Source organism: Carassius gibelio, chromosome A23 (assembly GCF_023724105.1).
Source record: "Carassius gibelio isolate Cgi1373 ecotype wild population from Czech Republic chromosome A23, carGib1.2-hapl.c, whole genome shotgun sequence".
NCBI lineage: Eukaryota > Metazoa > Chordata > Actinopteri > Cypriniformes > Cyprinidae > Carassius > Carassius gibelio.
Genome location: NC_068393.1, coordinates 10390148 through 10407794, shown reverse-complemented (window position 1 = coordinate 10407794; position 17647 = coordinate 10390148).

Here is a 17647-nt window from a genome sequence, read left to right as displayed (position 1 = left end):
AACATGGTACTGAATGATTAGCAGTTTCAATTACCATGATACAATATGTATCCCAAAGTGCCTCAATGTTCAAAAACTAGTGATAGTTGAACATTTCTATTATTTGTTTTTATTTTAATTTTTTTCAACTTTTTAATCATCCAGAATTCTTAAAAAAGTATCACAGGTTATAAAATAATAATGAATAAATATTAAGCAGCACAACTGTTTCCAACATTGATAATAATCATATTCATGGATCGTGTGTGGCTGATGAAAATTCAGCTTTGCATCGCAGAAATAGATTTTATTGTAAAGTATAGTAAACTTGAAAACTATTATTTTAAATTGTAATAATATTTCATTATTCCAGGTATATATATATATATATATATATATATATATATATAGGATTTTTTTTTTTATCTCTCTCTCAAATAAATCCAGACTTGATGAGCATAAGAGACCTCTAACAAAAACATTAAAAACAGTAAGGTGTCCACCAGACTTTTAACCGGCACTGTATAAGTAAAAATATACAACATTTAAAATGAACTGTATAAATAAAAAGGTTAGGAATCATATTTGTTTCAAGTGCTATTTCTGTGGGGGGTCTCCAACATGAATATTGCCTCTGGGGTCTCCGAATGTCTAGAACCGGCTCTGTTGAACACTATAATATAATGTCAGCACGTGCGAGTTGTTGTTTAAATGAACTGAAACGCGTTTCAGTCTGTTATAGGATCCGAATACTACAATATCATTTCACACACTTTTACGATACAGAACTCGTTCATTGCTTTTGTCTACAAGACAAAGAACAGGTCATCATGTCATCGACTTTAGTAAACAGCAAAAGTTTACTTCTTCTGTGACAGAAGGGAGGAGCTGCTTTGGGTTTTGTGAGGTAAAAAGTTTAAATTAGTCTTAAATACAATTCACACATCCTATACAGTATAGTTTTATGTTTTATTCAGAAACCTGGGATGTTTATATCTAAAGAAATGAGCAGAGATGCATCTGAACATGTTTGCTTAAAATGTTACGATGAGGTTTTTAAAACTTCATAACGCAGAAAAGTATCTTTTGTGCGTTATGAATGATTGATCCATCGAATTGCTTCCTTATTCAACCACATTATTCATTTTTACTAATTAAACATTAAATTTGACATTTTAGAAACATTTAAGTCAACAGTGTTTATAGTGTGCAAGAGAGAAGTGAACGGGTATAGGCCTACGCTGAAAAAAAAAAAAACAATCTGGCGCATTAACCTAGGCCTACTTTAAAACCATTTTCACTCTGTACATTTCCTAAATAATTATAAGTATAACCTTGAAAAGTGCACTTCAATAATTGTTTTAGCTTAAAAAAGTGAACATGATAGGCCAACCCAGCTAACAACATTCTTAGAATTTTGACTAACGTTCCTTCAAAGTTACGTTCTAATGTTAATACAATGTTCATTCAGTAAATAATAATAATAGTGATAATGATAATAATTATAATAATAAAATGAATGTTAGCTGGGCATTTGAAAAGTTTGTTAGTTTTTTTACAGTTTGTAGCCTACAGTTTGTTATTGTTGTGAATGAAAAAAAGAAAAGAGCAGTAGCTGTTTTAGCAGTAATGATTTTTGTGCATAGTCAGCCATGATTTAGGCTATTTATTTCTTACACATGTAATAGTCTAAACATATTTAGCTGATCGTGTGATCTTTAGAGTTCTACCCCATGGGGCATACACATGCAAAATAAAACTGCTTCGCTGGGTTACTTGTAAGGCATACCTTTAAAAGTGGCTACTTATTAGAAAATACAAAAAAAAAAAAAAAAATACTTAAGTGAGACTGAATGTACTTTAATATCATTTCTACTGAAACGTATATGTCATGTATTTAAATATATTTACAATTACATATTTATAATGATAAGGTTGCAGTTAAGGACATTTGAAATATAACAACAGATAAAATTGCAAAATACACTTTTTTTTTTTTTTTTTTTTTTAAGTGTACTAAAGTGTGTAAAGAAACATAGTCATGCAAGTGTAGTAAGTAGCCTATATTTAAGTGGCCTTTTATTTAATTAATATTACACTATCTTCAAGTTAAGGTTTTATTTATTTATTTAATCTTGACCTAACTATAGTAATATTAATGGTAATGATGTCTTAATAAATCATAATAAATCAATCTGTTGCTACTTTAATTTTTCAAAAGTAATTTGTTTAGGAAAAACTTTAACGATTATAATAATAATAATAATAATAATAATAATAATAATAATAATAATAATAATAATAATAATAATAATAATAATAATCATCATCATCATCATCATATTTTATTGTAAAGAGTGCATCTTTATTATGCATATATATATATATATATATATATATATATATATATATATATATATATAAGGCATCAAAACTATGAATTAACACATGTGGAATTATATATGGAATTATATACATAACAAAAAAAGTGTGAAACAACTGAAAATCTCTCATATTCTAGGTTCTTCAAAGTAGCCACCTTTTGCTTTGATTACTGCTTTGCACACTCTTGGCGTTCTCTTGATGAGCTTCAAGAGGTAGTCACCTGAAATGGTCTTCCAACAGTCTTGAAGGAGTTCCCCGAGAGATGCTTAGCACTTGTTGGGCCTTTTGCTTTCTGTCTGCGGTCCAGCTCACCCCTAAACCATCTGCACTCAAAAAAATGATTTTTCAGTTTTGTTCACTTTACCTGAACAATTCATGTTGAATTAATGCCATTTTGGCTATTTTTCAGTTCAACATTATTGTGTGTGTCACTCGTTGGTTTAACATAAAGTTTTCATTTTGAAAGAACATGTTTCAATCAAAATACGTTTTACACTTCCCATCATGCTTTGCACAGGACTGGATATGGGGAGAGAAAATGTTGAAATAAAGTGTTATTTTATGCAGTTTTTAGTAAAATGTGATAATAAGGAGACTTTTTCATGTCTAATGCTCTATTATGTGGACATTTTAAAATACTTTATATTGGTGTATTTTGTGAGAGTTACCATTGTGCAGATCACAAATTCTGAGTATGGGTCACCATACTTGGCTGAATGTCATGTCACTTTCTCACTTTCACTTTTTCATTATAATGTTGGCAATTTTATCTAGTAGGCAGGACAAAAATGTATATTGTTGACATGGCTTTGTTAGATATATTAGACATGACACAATTAAATGTAGTTAACAGGGCATTATTTTTTAGAGTTGGCATGGCAAAATTAGACCTAGTTAACCTGAAAAGATTTTCTCTATTAGTGATGGCAAAACTTTATCTATTAGGAATAACACTTATTTTTTTAGAAGTCTTGACTAAATAAATTCAAGTTCATACAACAAGTTTACAACAAATCATATCAAACAAATTAGATCTTGTTGGAACAATGTAATAAAATTTCGTGGAAAACCTTTCCTTAATTTAATTAAGTTCGTTCAACAATTTTTTTTTTTTTTTTTTTTTTGAGTGTGGATTGGGTTCAGGTCCGGTGACTGTGGAGGCCAGGTCATCTGGCGCAGCACCCCATCACTCTCCTTCTTGGACAAATAGCCCTTGATGCCTTCAGTGTGACTCTACAATTTTCATAGTCATGAAAATAAAGAAAACTCTTTGAATGAGAAGGTGTGTCCAAACTTTTGGTCTGTACTGTATAAATATATATATATATATATATATATATAAAATAAATAAAAAACATGACCCCCACAGTTACCCAAGTGTGAACAAATTAATGATATAAATCTCACCCAAATCTTCAGAAGGAAATTCAATACAGCCTTTGCCTCCTCGATGCTTCCCTAAAAGTCTAATCTCTCTCTCTCATCTGCAAATGTCCAGGAGCAGGAAATTAACTCAATGATTTCATGCCAGTCTAATGCACAGAGGGCTGAGCACCTGGAGCAGCTACTCCCCATGAGAGAGAGGAAGAAACAACACACAGACTGCACCAGTTACAGGTGGATACATTTGCCTAAAACGTCTAAAAATCCCATAGATAGCCAATACTTTTATTATAAATGAAGCAAGGTTGCCAGTCAGGACCTAAAATGTTCTTCCACAATGGCAGGAGGAGCAGATCTTGCTTCATTTCCCCTTTCTGTCTGCTGTAATGTCGTAGTAATGTTAAGCAGCTCCCAGCTGACAATTTCACATTGACCATCACCATCATGATGCATATCTCCTAAATTAGCATGACCGGAGAAAAAGAGAGAGGATCTGCTCAAATCTCCACATATTCGAACAGGTGGAGGAATGCATTCCCATTATCTCCCTCAGCAGGTGGATATTTAAGTGACTACTTCTGTTTTGTCTCAACCTTTATTTCACCCTAAAGGGTTCCTCAATGAAAAAAAGAAAAAAAGAAAAAGCATTTCTGCGAATCATGACAAGGATCCTAATCTGTCCTTTCAAAGTCATGTTATCTTTAGATGGAAAATGTCAATGGAGTGTCAAGTGTAATCTGGGTGACATTGGGATACTTGGTTCAGCAGCTGCCATGCGAGACCCTACAGTGATGGGACTGACTCATAACATTCATTGTGTTCAGAGATTCAGAAAAAGCTATTGTGTTTGGTTGAGAAAAGTGCACACTCAAATATAATGTGCCTGAATCATTGATCTCTATGAAAACTTAGGGGCTTCATCAGCTGTTTGTTTTTCATTAAAGACAAGTGACAGGTAAATGTTGTTTGTTTTCACCTAAAGTTTACCAAAAATGAACTATCATATGTACTAATTTTGTATTCTGTTCCAACTCTTTTCAAACCTGTACGACTTTCTTTCTTCTGTTGAGCATCTTAGTGATTGTTTGTTTGTTTGTTTGTTTTGTTTGTACCCACAAAGCAGTCTATTTATTATTATTTACAGTTTATTTTATTATAGTTTTATTTTAACATTTTGAATATATATATGTGTGTGTGTGTGTGTGTGTCTGTGTGTGTGTGTGTGTGTGTGTGTGTTGTCTGGTAGAATAAAAATAAAAAATAAAATATTAAATACTAAAATGTAACATTTAAATGCTAAATGTGAATCATACATTACATTTAACCAGTGTATAGTGCTATTATTAGTAGCATTTTTAGTGTTTATTTAAGTGTGATGTTATTTTTATATTAGTTATATTACACTATTGTGGTATTTGTTAATATTTTGAATTAGTTATTTAATGCTCTCAGTTTTACTTTGAGTTTACATTTTTGTAATTGTCTTATTTACTTTTTTATTAGTTGTGCTTTTCTATTAGTTTATTATTATTATTATTATTATTTATTTTTTTTGTTTACTAATATTTCTTAGTTAGCTTTTTATTACAGTTTTACTAATTTTAGTCCTTCAATTTATGTAAGTATACTAAGGCAAAGTTTTAAATTCTCATTAAGGTTTTAATTTCAAGTTTTTCCATATGCATTTGTTATATATATTGAATATGTATTGACCAGGAACCTGTATACAATATCATGTATCCTAAATTCTGTAAATTTTTCAGTAATATTAATTCAAATTTAAACAGTATTAGATTAGAAGACTAGGACTGCTATATAAAATACATGGTGCTGCAGTTCCAATAACCAGAAGTCTAAACCTCTGATCTTATTATATTGTATTTTATAGTGTCTTTTATGTCTCCAAAGTAGCTTTTGTTTCATGTGGAAACCAAACGGGGATGACAAAGTGGAGACTGGATGTTCAGTAATCCCATCTCAGCAGATTATGATCGAGAGCAAAAACTCATCTAGACAAAATGAAAGTCTTCATCTGAGGCACAGAGGTTTCCAGGGTGAAAAAAGAAACAGACATTACCGGCAAACAGAAGTGAGTGTAAAGAACATGTCAGTAGCAGTCAAACACAGATTCCTGGCAGCAAGGCTTTTTTTTATGTGTGAAGTGTCTGTGAAGCATCAGGGGGTGAACCTGGCAGCGGGGGGTCGGACTGTGAGCAGATGATGAGTCTGTATGTGTGAGTGTCCGGGGAACAGAACTGCCCTCTAATAACCTTGCAGATTGCTTACGTTATGATAGAAAGTGAGCTCCTAATATCCTTGTGAATCCTTGTGAATGGGCCTTTGTCTTTATACTCTGCAATTCTTATAACATAGTAAAATTATAAACTTTAGGCTTGTTCACACCGAGAACAATTACTATATAACTACATCTACACCGACAAACAATAAAACTAAATTGTTGTCTTCTGCTTCAAATTCTAAAGCTCTTATAAAGCAGGATGGATTCAGATTGGCTGTCATTGTTTTCATGCAAATATGTTTTCTCTGTGCTGTTAGCTGTTATTAGTTATGTCGTGGACTTTCCCAGCAAACACTGAATGTTCCCCCAGCGATTCCCATTTCGGTTTTATTTTTGTCATTATGTTCTCTGTTTGTTTATAGTTGTCATAAGCAAAAGCTAACGTTGAGTGTTTTTAAACCTGAATAGAAAGTGAACCAAATGTGGGCCGTTCACATCAAGAACGACACACTTTTAAAAATAAAGCTGCTTCACGATGCCATAGAAGAACCTTTTTGTCTAAATGGTTCCATAAAGAACCTTTAACATCTGAAGAACCTTTCTGTTCCACAAAAGCTTCTTTGTTGCGAAAGAAGGGTAACCAACTATATTAGCATCAACACCAATGCATGATAATGTTCTGTTTTTATAAGTGCACTGCAGGTATGTCGTTTGTTGCTTTAAATGTTCTAGCTCTTTAAAGCATTGTGGATTCTAATTGACTGTCAGAATTCAGTTTTCACTCTGAGTGAACGTTTTGGTTCTCGTCATCAGAGGCGGGTAAACTAAACCAGAATTCAACCTACAGTAACTACTGTATGGTTTAAAGTCATTATGTCAGCATTGCAATTAGAAAGGAGGGAGGATGAAATTATTTAATTCACTTCAGGTCAATTTCATGTCTTATATTAAAGATGGGGATGAAGCCAAAGATGACAGGAAGCAGATAATACAATTAGCTGAGCTGCTACTTAAAGGACAGAAAACTGCATGTAGCCTTAACAACATAGACTACAATTACTTATACCTAAAAGGAATTTAACTACCTAATGCTTTTTAAAGACATTCTTATTGCTCCCACTAACGAAATGCCCAGCAAAGTAGGTGCTTTTAGGATGGATAAGCATTCAATCATATGATAAATCAAACTGTGGGCATCTTAATGGTGCATAGGGTTTCAGCCAAAGAGCCAGAGAGCTTTACTGACACCAAGTGGCCATCACACAGATGTCCCCTCGTAACCCTCAGCCATCACCTAAAGGAGGCCTATGTTACCCTCTAACTGCTGAAGTAACTGGAGCTTTACCAAGAGAGATGCAGTAGGCCTACTTCACTCTTTACAATATCAGGTGTAGCAATGCTGCACTCTATCAGTTAAAGTATGCAGAATCTCGATAATGTCGATTATGTAAAGCAATGAAATGGGAGTATCCACACAGCTGAGTTGCATTTCTTTGATAGTGAACTGTTCTATCTTCAAGAATCTTGCAGAAATGCTGTTGGGGGAACACCTTAGTGTTTGGCGCCCCCTGCTGGAAATTTACAAGATTTGTTTAAATACATGATTATGATCTATGAAATACTGATCTGGCTACTGGTGATTAGATTGAAATAAATTCTATGTAATTGAAATCCTCAATAAACGGTAATGTTCCTATAAACATATCATAAGCACATTTAAGTGAATGCTAGGGTTGTTCACGTGTATTAGAGAGAGAGAACACAAAAGGGAAATGATTGTCAAGATATAGGCTGCATAAAAGTTCAGTAATACAAAGCCTTTATACAAACACTTTAATCAACACATTGTGTGCTAATTCAGCTGCCTGATTAAAGGAAGATCAACTTGAAAAGTTCCACTGGAAATGACAATAATTGAGGAAGTCCTTCGTCAATCGACTGAGTAGAACTGTCTAAATCAGCGCATGCGCAATTCATCCCCAGCCTGTCTCCGTAAGGGTGTCGATTCTCAAGCTGGAACATTGGAGGAAAACATCTACTGTATTCTACCCACAAAACAGCCCCAAAACAAACGGATGTGCTTCAGAAAACGAAACGGCTACTGCCCTCCAGATCATTTTAATGCCAAAATTGTAAGTATTGTCATCCTTAGCGTTTTCCAACAGCATGAACGTTGAGTTCGCCCGTGGATGGTGGGTTCTTTCCCGTTTTTCTCCCCCGAAGAATGGGGTCGTCCTCCGTAAATCCTAATCTTCTGCTTCTGCATTTGTCTTTTGCACAGTCTAATGGGCAGGAACTTACTTCTATAGCTTGGTGAGAACGAAGCTTTCCTAGAAATAAAGCGCTTGAATGTCTCCGAGATAGACTCCAGCGCGAATTCGCAGTCGAGGAGGGAATGCCGCTTATCTTCGCGTCTCAGTTTCTGCTCGTTTCGCTTTATCAGGATGGGATAGACGTGTGGTTGGCCAGCTAAACTGAGTTGTCATCTGCTGTAAGATGTATTTAGTGAGCCCCGTGTAGCAGTCGTGCTCCGGGAGTGATGTGTTTTCAGTGTACAGTTATTACAGGAAGACCGAGTGCGCCCGGTGTGTGTGTGTGTCACGTTCATTACGGGCTTGATTCTTTCATCAAAACAAATAAAAACAAATAATAATAATTAAATAAATCATAATAATAATATAGGCATTGCGACATATTGTGTTTTCACTTCAGTCGATGTTTTAATTCGCTATCCGTTAAGCAGTAGCCATGGCTGTTTATTTTTTGATGGTTCGGGGGTATTTCGGTGCACCGGAGAGAAAGCTGATGCACGGATTATATCGTTGTATGATCGGAATATTTTCAAACCAAACATCTTGGAAGTTGTGGGGGTAAACCTCAGGTTATCATCTGTCACTGCCTTGATGTTTTTATAAAATAGCCGCGTATTTTTGGTAAGCAGTTAGAATACATCTCGAACGCCTTTGTTGTGTGTATTCGCGTGTTTTCTTTTGGAAAGATGATGTTCTTCTTTTCCCCCTTTAGCTGGCTGTGTAGTAAAGCGCGTTCGCGATGCACGCGCGGGACCTTCGGGTGAATGAATTGTGAGTGCGCGTACTGGTCGCTGCGTTCGGGAGGGCGGGTTTGAGGGGGCGGGGCCCGCGGTGTCGCGTGGCGGCGTAGAGCTTTGAACGCATTCGCGCGTGTCGCTGCGGAAACGGAGGGGAGACACGGCGCTCGAGCAGTTCTGACGTCAGAGAGAATTCCCGAGGTTAAGAGATATTTATGTCCAATCAATGACTATACGTGACCTTTTGGTTTCTCTGAGGAAGTCAAGCTTGGATTTTTTTTTTTTTTTTTTTTGCCCCTATCCCAGGCATGTCTTTGACTAGAAATCATAGTGTAAGAATGTAGCCTTCTTAATTTGTGATGACAACAATAAGGTTTTGGCTATATTTAGTAGAAAGAATGACGTATTTAAAACACCAAGCACGTTTCCACTTGGGCATGCCAGTCAAACTCCAATAGTTTTGATATCTTCACCATCTCTGCTGCACCAGGGATGAGATTCAGTGAACTTACTTCATTTGTTCCACAAAGTCACACTCTTTAATTTACAGAGAACATTGTGTTTGCATTGTCTTTCTTGTGGTGCTTTTGGTATCAATTAATTCAGACTGTTTGTCTCATGAAAATGTGAGCAGAGATAGAGTGCCCATGACCAGTACCTTTGCTCTTGTTAGGGAATTAAAGCCTTTAAAAAAGGCCCAAAGAGATTAATAGTAGTAGTAGTAGTGTTTTATGGAGAAAAAAAAAAATGAATTGTTTTTGTTTCCTGTGCTGATGCAAGTTTAAGCAAGATAATTGGGCGGGCTTATTATTTTCTTTTCTTTTCTTTTCTTTTCTTTTCTTTTCTTTTCTTTTCTTTTCTTTTCTTTTCTTTTCTTTAATCAGTGTACGTTTATATAGATTTACCCTGGACCAATAAATCAGTAATAAATCCAAAATGAAGCTCTTAGCAATGCATATTACTATTAAAAAAAAAATTGTCAAAATCAAAACTTCATAACCAGATCTTCCGATTAAAAAAAAAAAAAAAAGTACAAAAGAAAGATTTCTTTTATTATCCTCATATTATTTGTCCAATCATTAAACCCCATCCCTGCAATCTCACATTCATCTGCCTCCACTTTTTGAGTGCAACACCCACATCTCAAATACCAATCAACAAATAATGCGCAACGCCATGTCTCTACCAAAGAAAATGTTTGTGCTACTTCCATTCCATTGTGATTTCAAATTATTTAGCTCATAAGAGTCATTTGAATCAGACTACTCTGGTCATGTAGTATATTTGGTTTTGCATGCAGCCCAAAGAACAGCTAAATAAAAAGATATGTTTTCTTGGTGTTATTTCATTTTATCAATTTATAAAGTGCATATATAGATGCCCTCAGGGTTTATAGGCATCAAGTGAAAGCCACTAAACTAAAGTTTGATTTCGTGGCATTGTTGCACTTTTCTTTTCAGTGCGGGTAGTGCTTCTGTCTCATTTTTATTTACAAGGATGTGTAATGTAGACAGGAAATCATGCATTGTTTCTGTTTACACACAAGTACTGTACACATTGAGTACTTTGGTACTCAAATCTCTGGATTGAAAATACATTTCCAAATGTAGTTAGACATTTGTTAGTTTAGTATAATTTTACAGTTACTGTTTATTAAAGACAGTGTTTAATTATCTACAAATGTGCATTGTTTTTGCATATTTGCATATTTTTGCAAAAAAAAAAAAAAAAAAAAAAGTTCCAGTAAGGTTTGCAGAGATAGACATCTTAAACCACATCCTATTGCAAAAAAAAAAAAAAAAGAAAAAAAAAAAAAAAAACATTCTGTCTGCTGTATAGGCATTATTCAACAGCGGTTCCTGAATGAACAAAACCAGAGAAAATAGAAAAGCAATGTGACCAGTCACTGGAGCAGAATCCAGAATAAATGATTCCCTTATTCAAGGCCTTCAGGGTTGTGTAGGGTTCATAAGGGGCCAGTCGTCCTCTCTGAAGCCCTAATTCAATCAGAACACTGTTTAGCAAACACAGCTCATTTTGAAACCAAACGGAGTCACCATTGCAAGTTGCAAATGTGCCATTTTTACATTATATACAAGAAGCTAAAGTTAAACAGCTGACTGTAGCATACTGTAGCTTTTGTGAGTTGCTATTGATCAGAGACCTGAAACTGTTATTTATGTATTTATTTATTTATTCTGCAGGTAGTATTAGGGTGTGGGACATTCTCGTTCTAGAGAACATTTGATTGGATAAAAATCTGTGTAGTTTAGTCATGACCTGTCTTTGTGTTGATTTTGAATTCAAATATGATCCAATGTGTTGTTTAGAAGAAGAATAAGGTAGAAATATAATGAGCATGTCTTTCTATTATCTTTGCTGAATGCAAAAAGCAAACATACAGAGCGCTCTGGCCCGGGTAGTCGATTCGTCAATGAATGACTCTTCTGATGTGTTGAACTTTGTGAATAACGGGTGTGCCAATGTGTTGTAGTTTTTAAATTGCACACAAATCATCATTTTTTTTGGCTTCTAGATAGACTGTTAGATGCATTTTTGTATTTGAGAAAAATGTCAGTTAAATGATGAATTACTTAGGTATAGTAAAAGTGTTTGGTATTTTTGACAAGCTTTATGCGTAAAACTGGTTATTGATCAATAAAGATAAAAAGGGGAGGATTGGGTTGTTAAATTGTCAGAACAATGTTAAAGGGACAAATGCTGTCTGGGAACAACCAAGATTGTTTTTCATGATGCTGCTTGTTTCATGATGAAACACAGTGCCGGTATCATTGCCTGGCAAAACCAAGCCTCGACATGAACCATCTTGCTTGTCAAAATAATTCAGAGAGGCATTGTATTCACATTATATGCCGGGGTAAAACTTGATGTTTGGAAAGTGACGTCATTTTGCAGAGAAGCCTAAAGGTCATCTGTGAAGCAAACATTCAAATAGTTTTAAGAATTTAAATTAGAAGTTGAATCAGGACCCATTTCTGATAAAGACAGGCATCGTGCATAGTTTTGTTCATGGTTTTCAAGAATGAGGTCATGTCAAGAAACTTGTGACTCAAAAGGTTGACTATAACAAGTGAAAGATGAATGTGGGCCAAAATAACATCAAGTTTCATAGGATTTGAAAATACATTGACCTTTGTGTTGAAAAGACATTGATATCAAACATTGGTGTCAAAAAACAGGTCAAAAATTCAAATCAAACTGACATCAAAAACCTCATGTCCATTTGATGTCCACACAGTGCTGTTCTTTCGAACACCAAAATAATGACACAAAAGCAACGCGATGAAAGAAACGTTTTATTCAACAATCTTTAAATCAGTAATACAAATGTAAATTTTAAAAAGAAATGCACCTATTCTAATTGTGAACAAAGATCGCAGAACAACAGATGAACAACTACTGACATTGTTCTATATCACCATCTGAATTTGATTTGCTGTGCAGCGCTTCTTCCTGATTGTTTAATTCAAAATTGGCCAAATTGTGTGACATTCCGCATTATACAGTGAATTGTGGTTTTATGTCTGGATTCTGCAGTTCCTTCTGTGTTGTCTGCTTCGCAGAAATCATATAGGTCTCATGAACAGTGCAGCCAGGAAATGGGTTTTTACTGCAAAATGAACCAAGTGAAAAAGTGGTGTCTCATGTATTAACCTCACACACAAACAAACTGTGTCGCATGCATGCTACAGTGGTAAATGTCATTTTTTTTTTCTTACCACGTGGGACACCCATGCATACTCTAAAACTACTAGAAATAGTCACAGCACAAAGTCGTTAAAAGTTAAAGGGTTAAAAGTTACCCAAGATAACTTGTCTAACATCTCCACCTGAGACTGGAGACACAAGGTCACGGTTTGTTTTATAGTTGTCAATGCTTTTGAAGCAGACCGTCACTACTAGCCTAGCGCTAACAGAGAAAGCTTTGTCATTGAATGGGCATTAGAAAGGACACGAGTATGTGGATGTAAAATGGACATCAAGTTTCTGACGTCAGTTTGATTTGGATATTTGACCTGTTTTTTTTTTTTTTTTTTTTTTTTTTACATCAGTGTTTGATGTCAATTTCAGGTCTTTTGAACATGATTTGCCCACTTGGACATGTTTCAAAAAGTGATATGGCAAATTGATGCTGTCTGAGACCTCAGTTCAGAAAAATAATGCTATTAATAATACTTGAGCAGGGTGGCAAAGAATTCACTTTGAGATGAGACCATTCAGTTTAGAACTTGTTCAAGTGTACAGAAAAAACAACCTGTGTGAACAAGAATTTATTTCGCCATTGTTGCTTTGTGGATTTTGGTTTGATTGGAAAGTCTGGAGTGCAAGTCCCCAAAAATTATCCTGGTGTCTTTGTAAGAAAAAAAAAAAAAAAAAATTTTAAGGAGGAACCATAAGTCACTTTGTCATTCTGTAGGTGTAGACATTTCTCTCTCTGTCTCTCTTTCTCTTTCTTTCATCACACTACTCTTTCCGCTTCTTGTCTTTTCTCTCTTTCACAATCCTCATTTTTTCACTCTTCTCTGTCTGCCACTTTCCTCCGTACTTCCTCTTTCTGTTTCTCACTTTACACTAAATTTACTAAATAATTGCAACTTGCAAAATGATTTACTCACCTCTCATGTCCTAAAACTGTATGACTTCATACTGATCACTATTTTCCATGCAATTATAATAATAAGACTTCTTACAAGCTTAAGAAAAAGGTTGCAAAAAAAAAAGGGTCAAAAAGTGGTGCGTACAAATCTTTTGTAATATTCCAAGCCTTCTGAAGTCGTATGATTCCATTGTGTGAAAAATAGGTTGAAGTTTCAGTTGTTACTCAAAAATCAACTTAAAATCCCACTCTTTTCTTCCTCATGCATCTGATTCCTGAAAAAAAAAAACATAAATTTGAGTAGGATCATGTCAGAAAATCGGTTGATTCTGTTCACAAATCAGTCTGAATGCTTAGTTTTTGAAATCGACAGATTCTGTTTTAGAATTCAATTCACTGACTTAATGATTCAGTAGCAGTGATTCTTAAATGAACACAAATTTGTAGATTAAAATGTTAATTATCTCATATATATATATATATATATATATATATATATATATATATATATATATATATATATATATATATATATATATATATATATATATATGTAGATTAAAATGTTAATTATCTCATATATATATATATATATATATATATATATATATATATATATTCAACAGAGGAAAGAAAGTCATACACGTTTGGAATAACATAAATGAAGACAGACTATTTATTTTAGGCCAAACAATTCTTAACTGTTTGCTGCTGAAAAACAGTTTGGTTATGCCGTTTTTCAGGTTTCCAAATGCCATTTCATAATACATCACTGAAACATCACATTGTGTCTGTAGAGGCTGGCTAAAAGAGACCAGTGCCTCCTACTTCGAGCGCACATGTTTTTGCTTTCCATCTCTGCTTTTTCTTACGCATGTCCTCGCCAATGTCCGCTTTTCTTGCCCAGTCTTCTGTTGACCGTTTCCTCTTTTCATGTTTGGCTCCCCTTCCTCCTCTCTCCTTCACAGAGTCAAAAGGGAAGTAGGAGATTTTGGCCATAGCAGATTCAGCAGGGCCTTTAGTTCCCTATGTAGTCACAAAGCCCTCTCCAGAAGATCTAGTAGAGGTTAGGTGACAGCCCAGAGATATTTATCTACCCCACAAAACCTGCAGCCATGTAAGTATCAGTCTACCTGATCTATAGTAAGATTAAAAGTTCATTGTTTTTTAGAGAAAATATGGGGGAAGTAACATTATATTTGTCCTCCTTATAATGATATTAGTAGCAGTTTTTGTAGTAGGCATTAATAGTGACATAAATATTAATGGAACATGATAAATATTAATAAAAGTAACATTTTCTGTCATATCCAAGATCATATGCCAGCTAGCTGAACGTCTGGGGCTGATGTAATCTTGATTTGTTGCCGAATTCTAGCAGATCTTTATTTGACATTTTAGACAAATTTAGACAAGTGGTGCATGGTGATTTCGAAATGCTCGATAGTGGTTTAGTTCTCAAAATGTATTAGACCGTAGATGTACTAGACTTTGATGTTTAGCAGAGTAGATTTGATTTCATGTCATTTGTATGATATTTTCTGTACAGTATTGGTTTAGAGGGTTGGTTGCCATATTTGATTCGATGTGAATTTAATAAAAGGCGAATGTGTACATTGATGTAAATAGATCAGCCAGCAAAACATTGGAAAACATTACGTTTTACCAAAGCTTTCCAAACATAGAAACTCCAGAAAGCACTGGTTGTGAAAATCAGATGTGACCTATGACACTGAGATGCAACCTACTGAACAGACTGTACTTTATTCCCAGCATTCCCATGGTCCTGGAAAACATGGAAATACCAAGGAATTAAAAAAAAAAAAAAAAAAAAAAATGAATACGTGTAAATTTACAGTCCTAGAAAAGTCATGGAAATTAATAGAATCATTAAAAAAAACATTATAAAATCATGACATTATATATATTTTTGTAATTATGCTCGGTATTGCTTCAATCTTTGTGAGTGCAGTCTCTATAATATGATTTTAACATTCCTCATCTAGTCATCACGAACATGAAAATTAATTCAGCAGAACAACTGTTTTCAACATTTATATTAGTAAGAAATGTTTCTTGAGCAGCAAATCAGCATATTAGAATGATTTCTGAAGGGTCATGTGACACTGTAGACTGGAGTAATGATGCTGAAAATCCAGCTTTGCATCCGAAATACAATTTTAAAACATACTCCGATAGAAAACAATTATTTCAAATTGTTAACAATAGTTTAATGTTGAGGATGGAATTGGAACAATGGGAGGCAAGTCTAACCGTGTTGCATTATTGCGTCATATTTAGTTAGGACACAGTGTGAAATGTTTTTGTAAGTTTGAGTGTTTTGTAAGGCTATTCTTTCCATGATTTATGCATCTTATATGATAACATTCCCTTGATGGACCGGCCATCCATCCAGAGTGTTTACTTGCCTTGAATTTATTTAGTTGAAAAAGTTTTTATTTTAATCTCTCCCTTAATAATTATTTTAAGTTTCACATCCTGCTACCAAATGCAAATTTTAGTAGATGATTAAACTTAGCATACCAGCCTGACTAAATTAGCCTAATTCATAAAACACAAAGTCAAAGATTTAATTGTGAATATTTGCTTGATACAGTATATAACTAATATTAAGTGTGTTTTTCTTTCTCCCTCACCGTTCTCTCTCCCTCTCTGTGTGTCTCTGTGTGTCTTAATGTTGCCCTGTCTGTGTGTTCCTGTGTATTCCGGCCTGTGCTACACGTGTGTGTGTGTGTGAAGGAGAGGTCCGCAGCCTGCAGGGGGATGACATGCATGTGTCCAGGCATTTAACATCATTGAGGACTTTAAGACTAGTAGGCTGCCCTCCGCCAAGCCATGATGGACATTCTGGTAACTGGCCTTTTTCTGTCATTGCTGTTTGGTTTTGTGGTGGTTTATTTGCGTGTGAGTGGATTGAAGAATGTTTTGATGTGCACTGCTTTGTTCATTTTGGTTACTGTGATGTCCTGATAAGATACTGATGGAAACTGTGCGAGGAATTCAGGTCCACATGGAATTGCACTCTTAAAAAGAACCTTTCAGTGAACAGTTCTTAAAAGAACATTTACATAATCTAAAGAGCCTTTTTCCAATATAAAGAACCTTTTGTGAATTGGAAATGTTCCGTGGATGTTAAAGGCTCACATATACCAAAGAAACCAATAAAGAACCTTTACTTTTAGAGTGGAATTGGAATGCCCATAATTCACAAAGTCCCTTCGCTCTCATGTCGTTTCAAACCTGTATGAACTGTGGAAGTTAAAATATATTCTGAGAAAATACAGTGGAAGTCAAAGGTCAACAAAATTTGGTTACCAAAATTGTTCTAAATGTCTTATTTCATGTTCCGCATAAGAAAACAACATGAAATAAATTTTATTTTTGGGTGAACTATCGTTTTTAAATGTTTTGGATAAGTTGATAAAGATACCAGAGTGGAACACTTCCAGCTCAGTCTGCTGCACTAAGTTTAACTCCAATCCAGAAATTTCCCTCCAAAATCATGGCAGAAGTATCATACCTGTCTGCACTCAGACTACGTCTGTTCCTGGATAAACCCATATATCAGCAAACCTACTGATGTTTAGGATCATTTGTGTTTTCTTTTCTTAACTGGCGAAGCATTTGGTTTATAAAACTTGAGAGAACAATTCTGATTGCAGCATACAAACTCCTCTTTTGCTCAAGTCTTCTTTCCTCTCGGTTCCTCAACTTTGTTCTCTTCACCTCACCTTTCGCCTAATCTTTTCTCATCTCCTCACGACCCATCTGGTTTCCTCTGCTTTGCTTTCCTCTCCTTTGTCATCTTTTTTTCTTTTCTTTTCCTCTTGCCTCCTGTCCTTCCCTATTCCACACACACACACACCAATTTATTAGAACCTCCCATAAACTTATTTTAAGTGAGCCTAAATAATGCTAATTATAATTACTGCATCCTCGAAGACATATTCTGAAATGTTTATATTTCAATTTA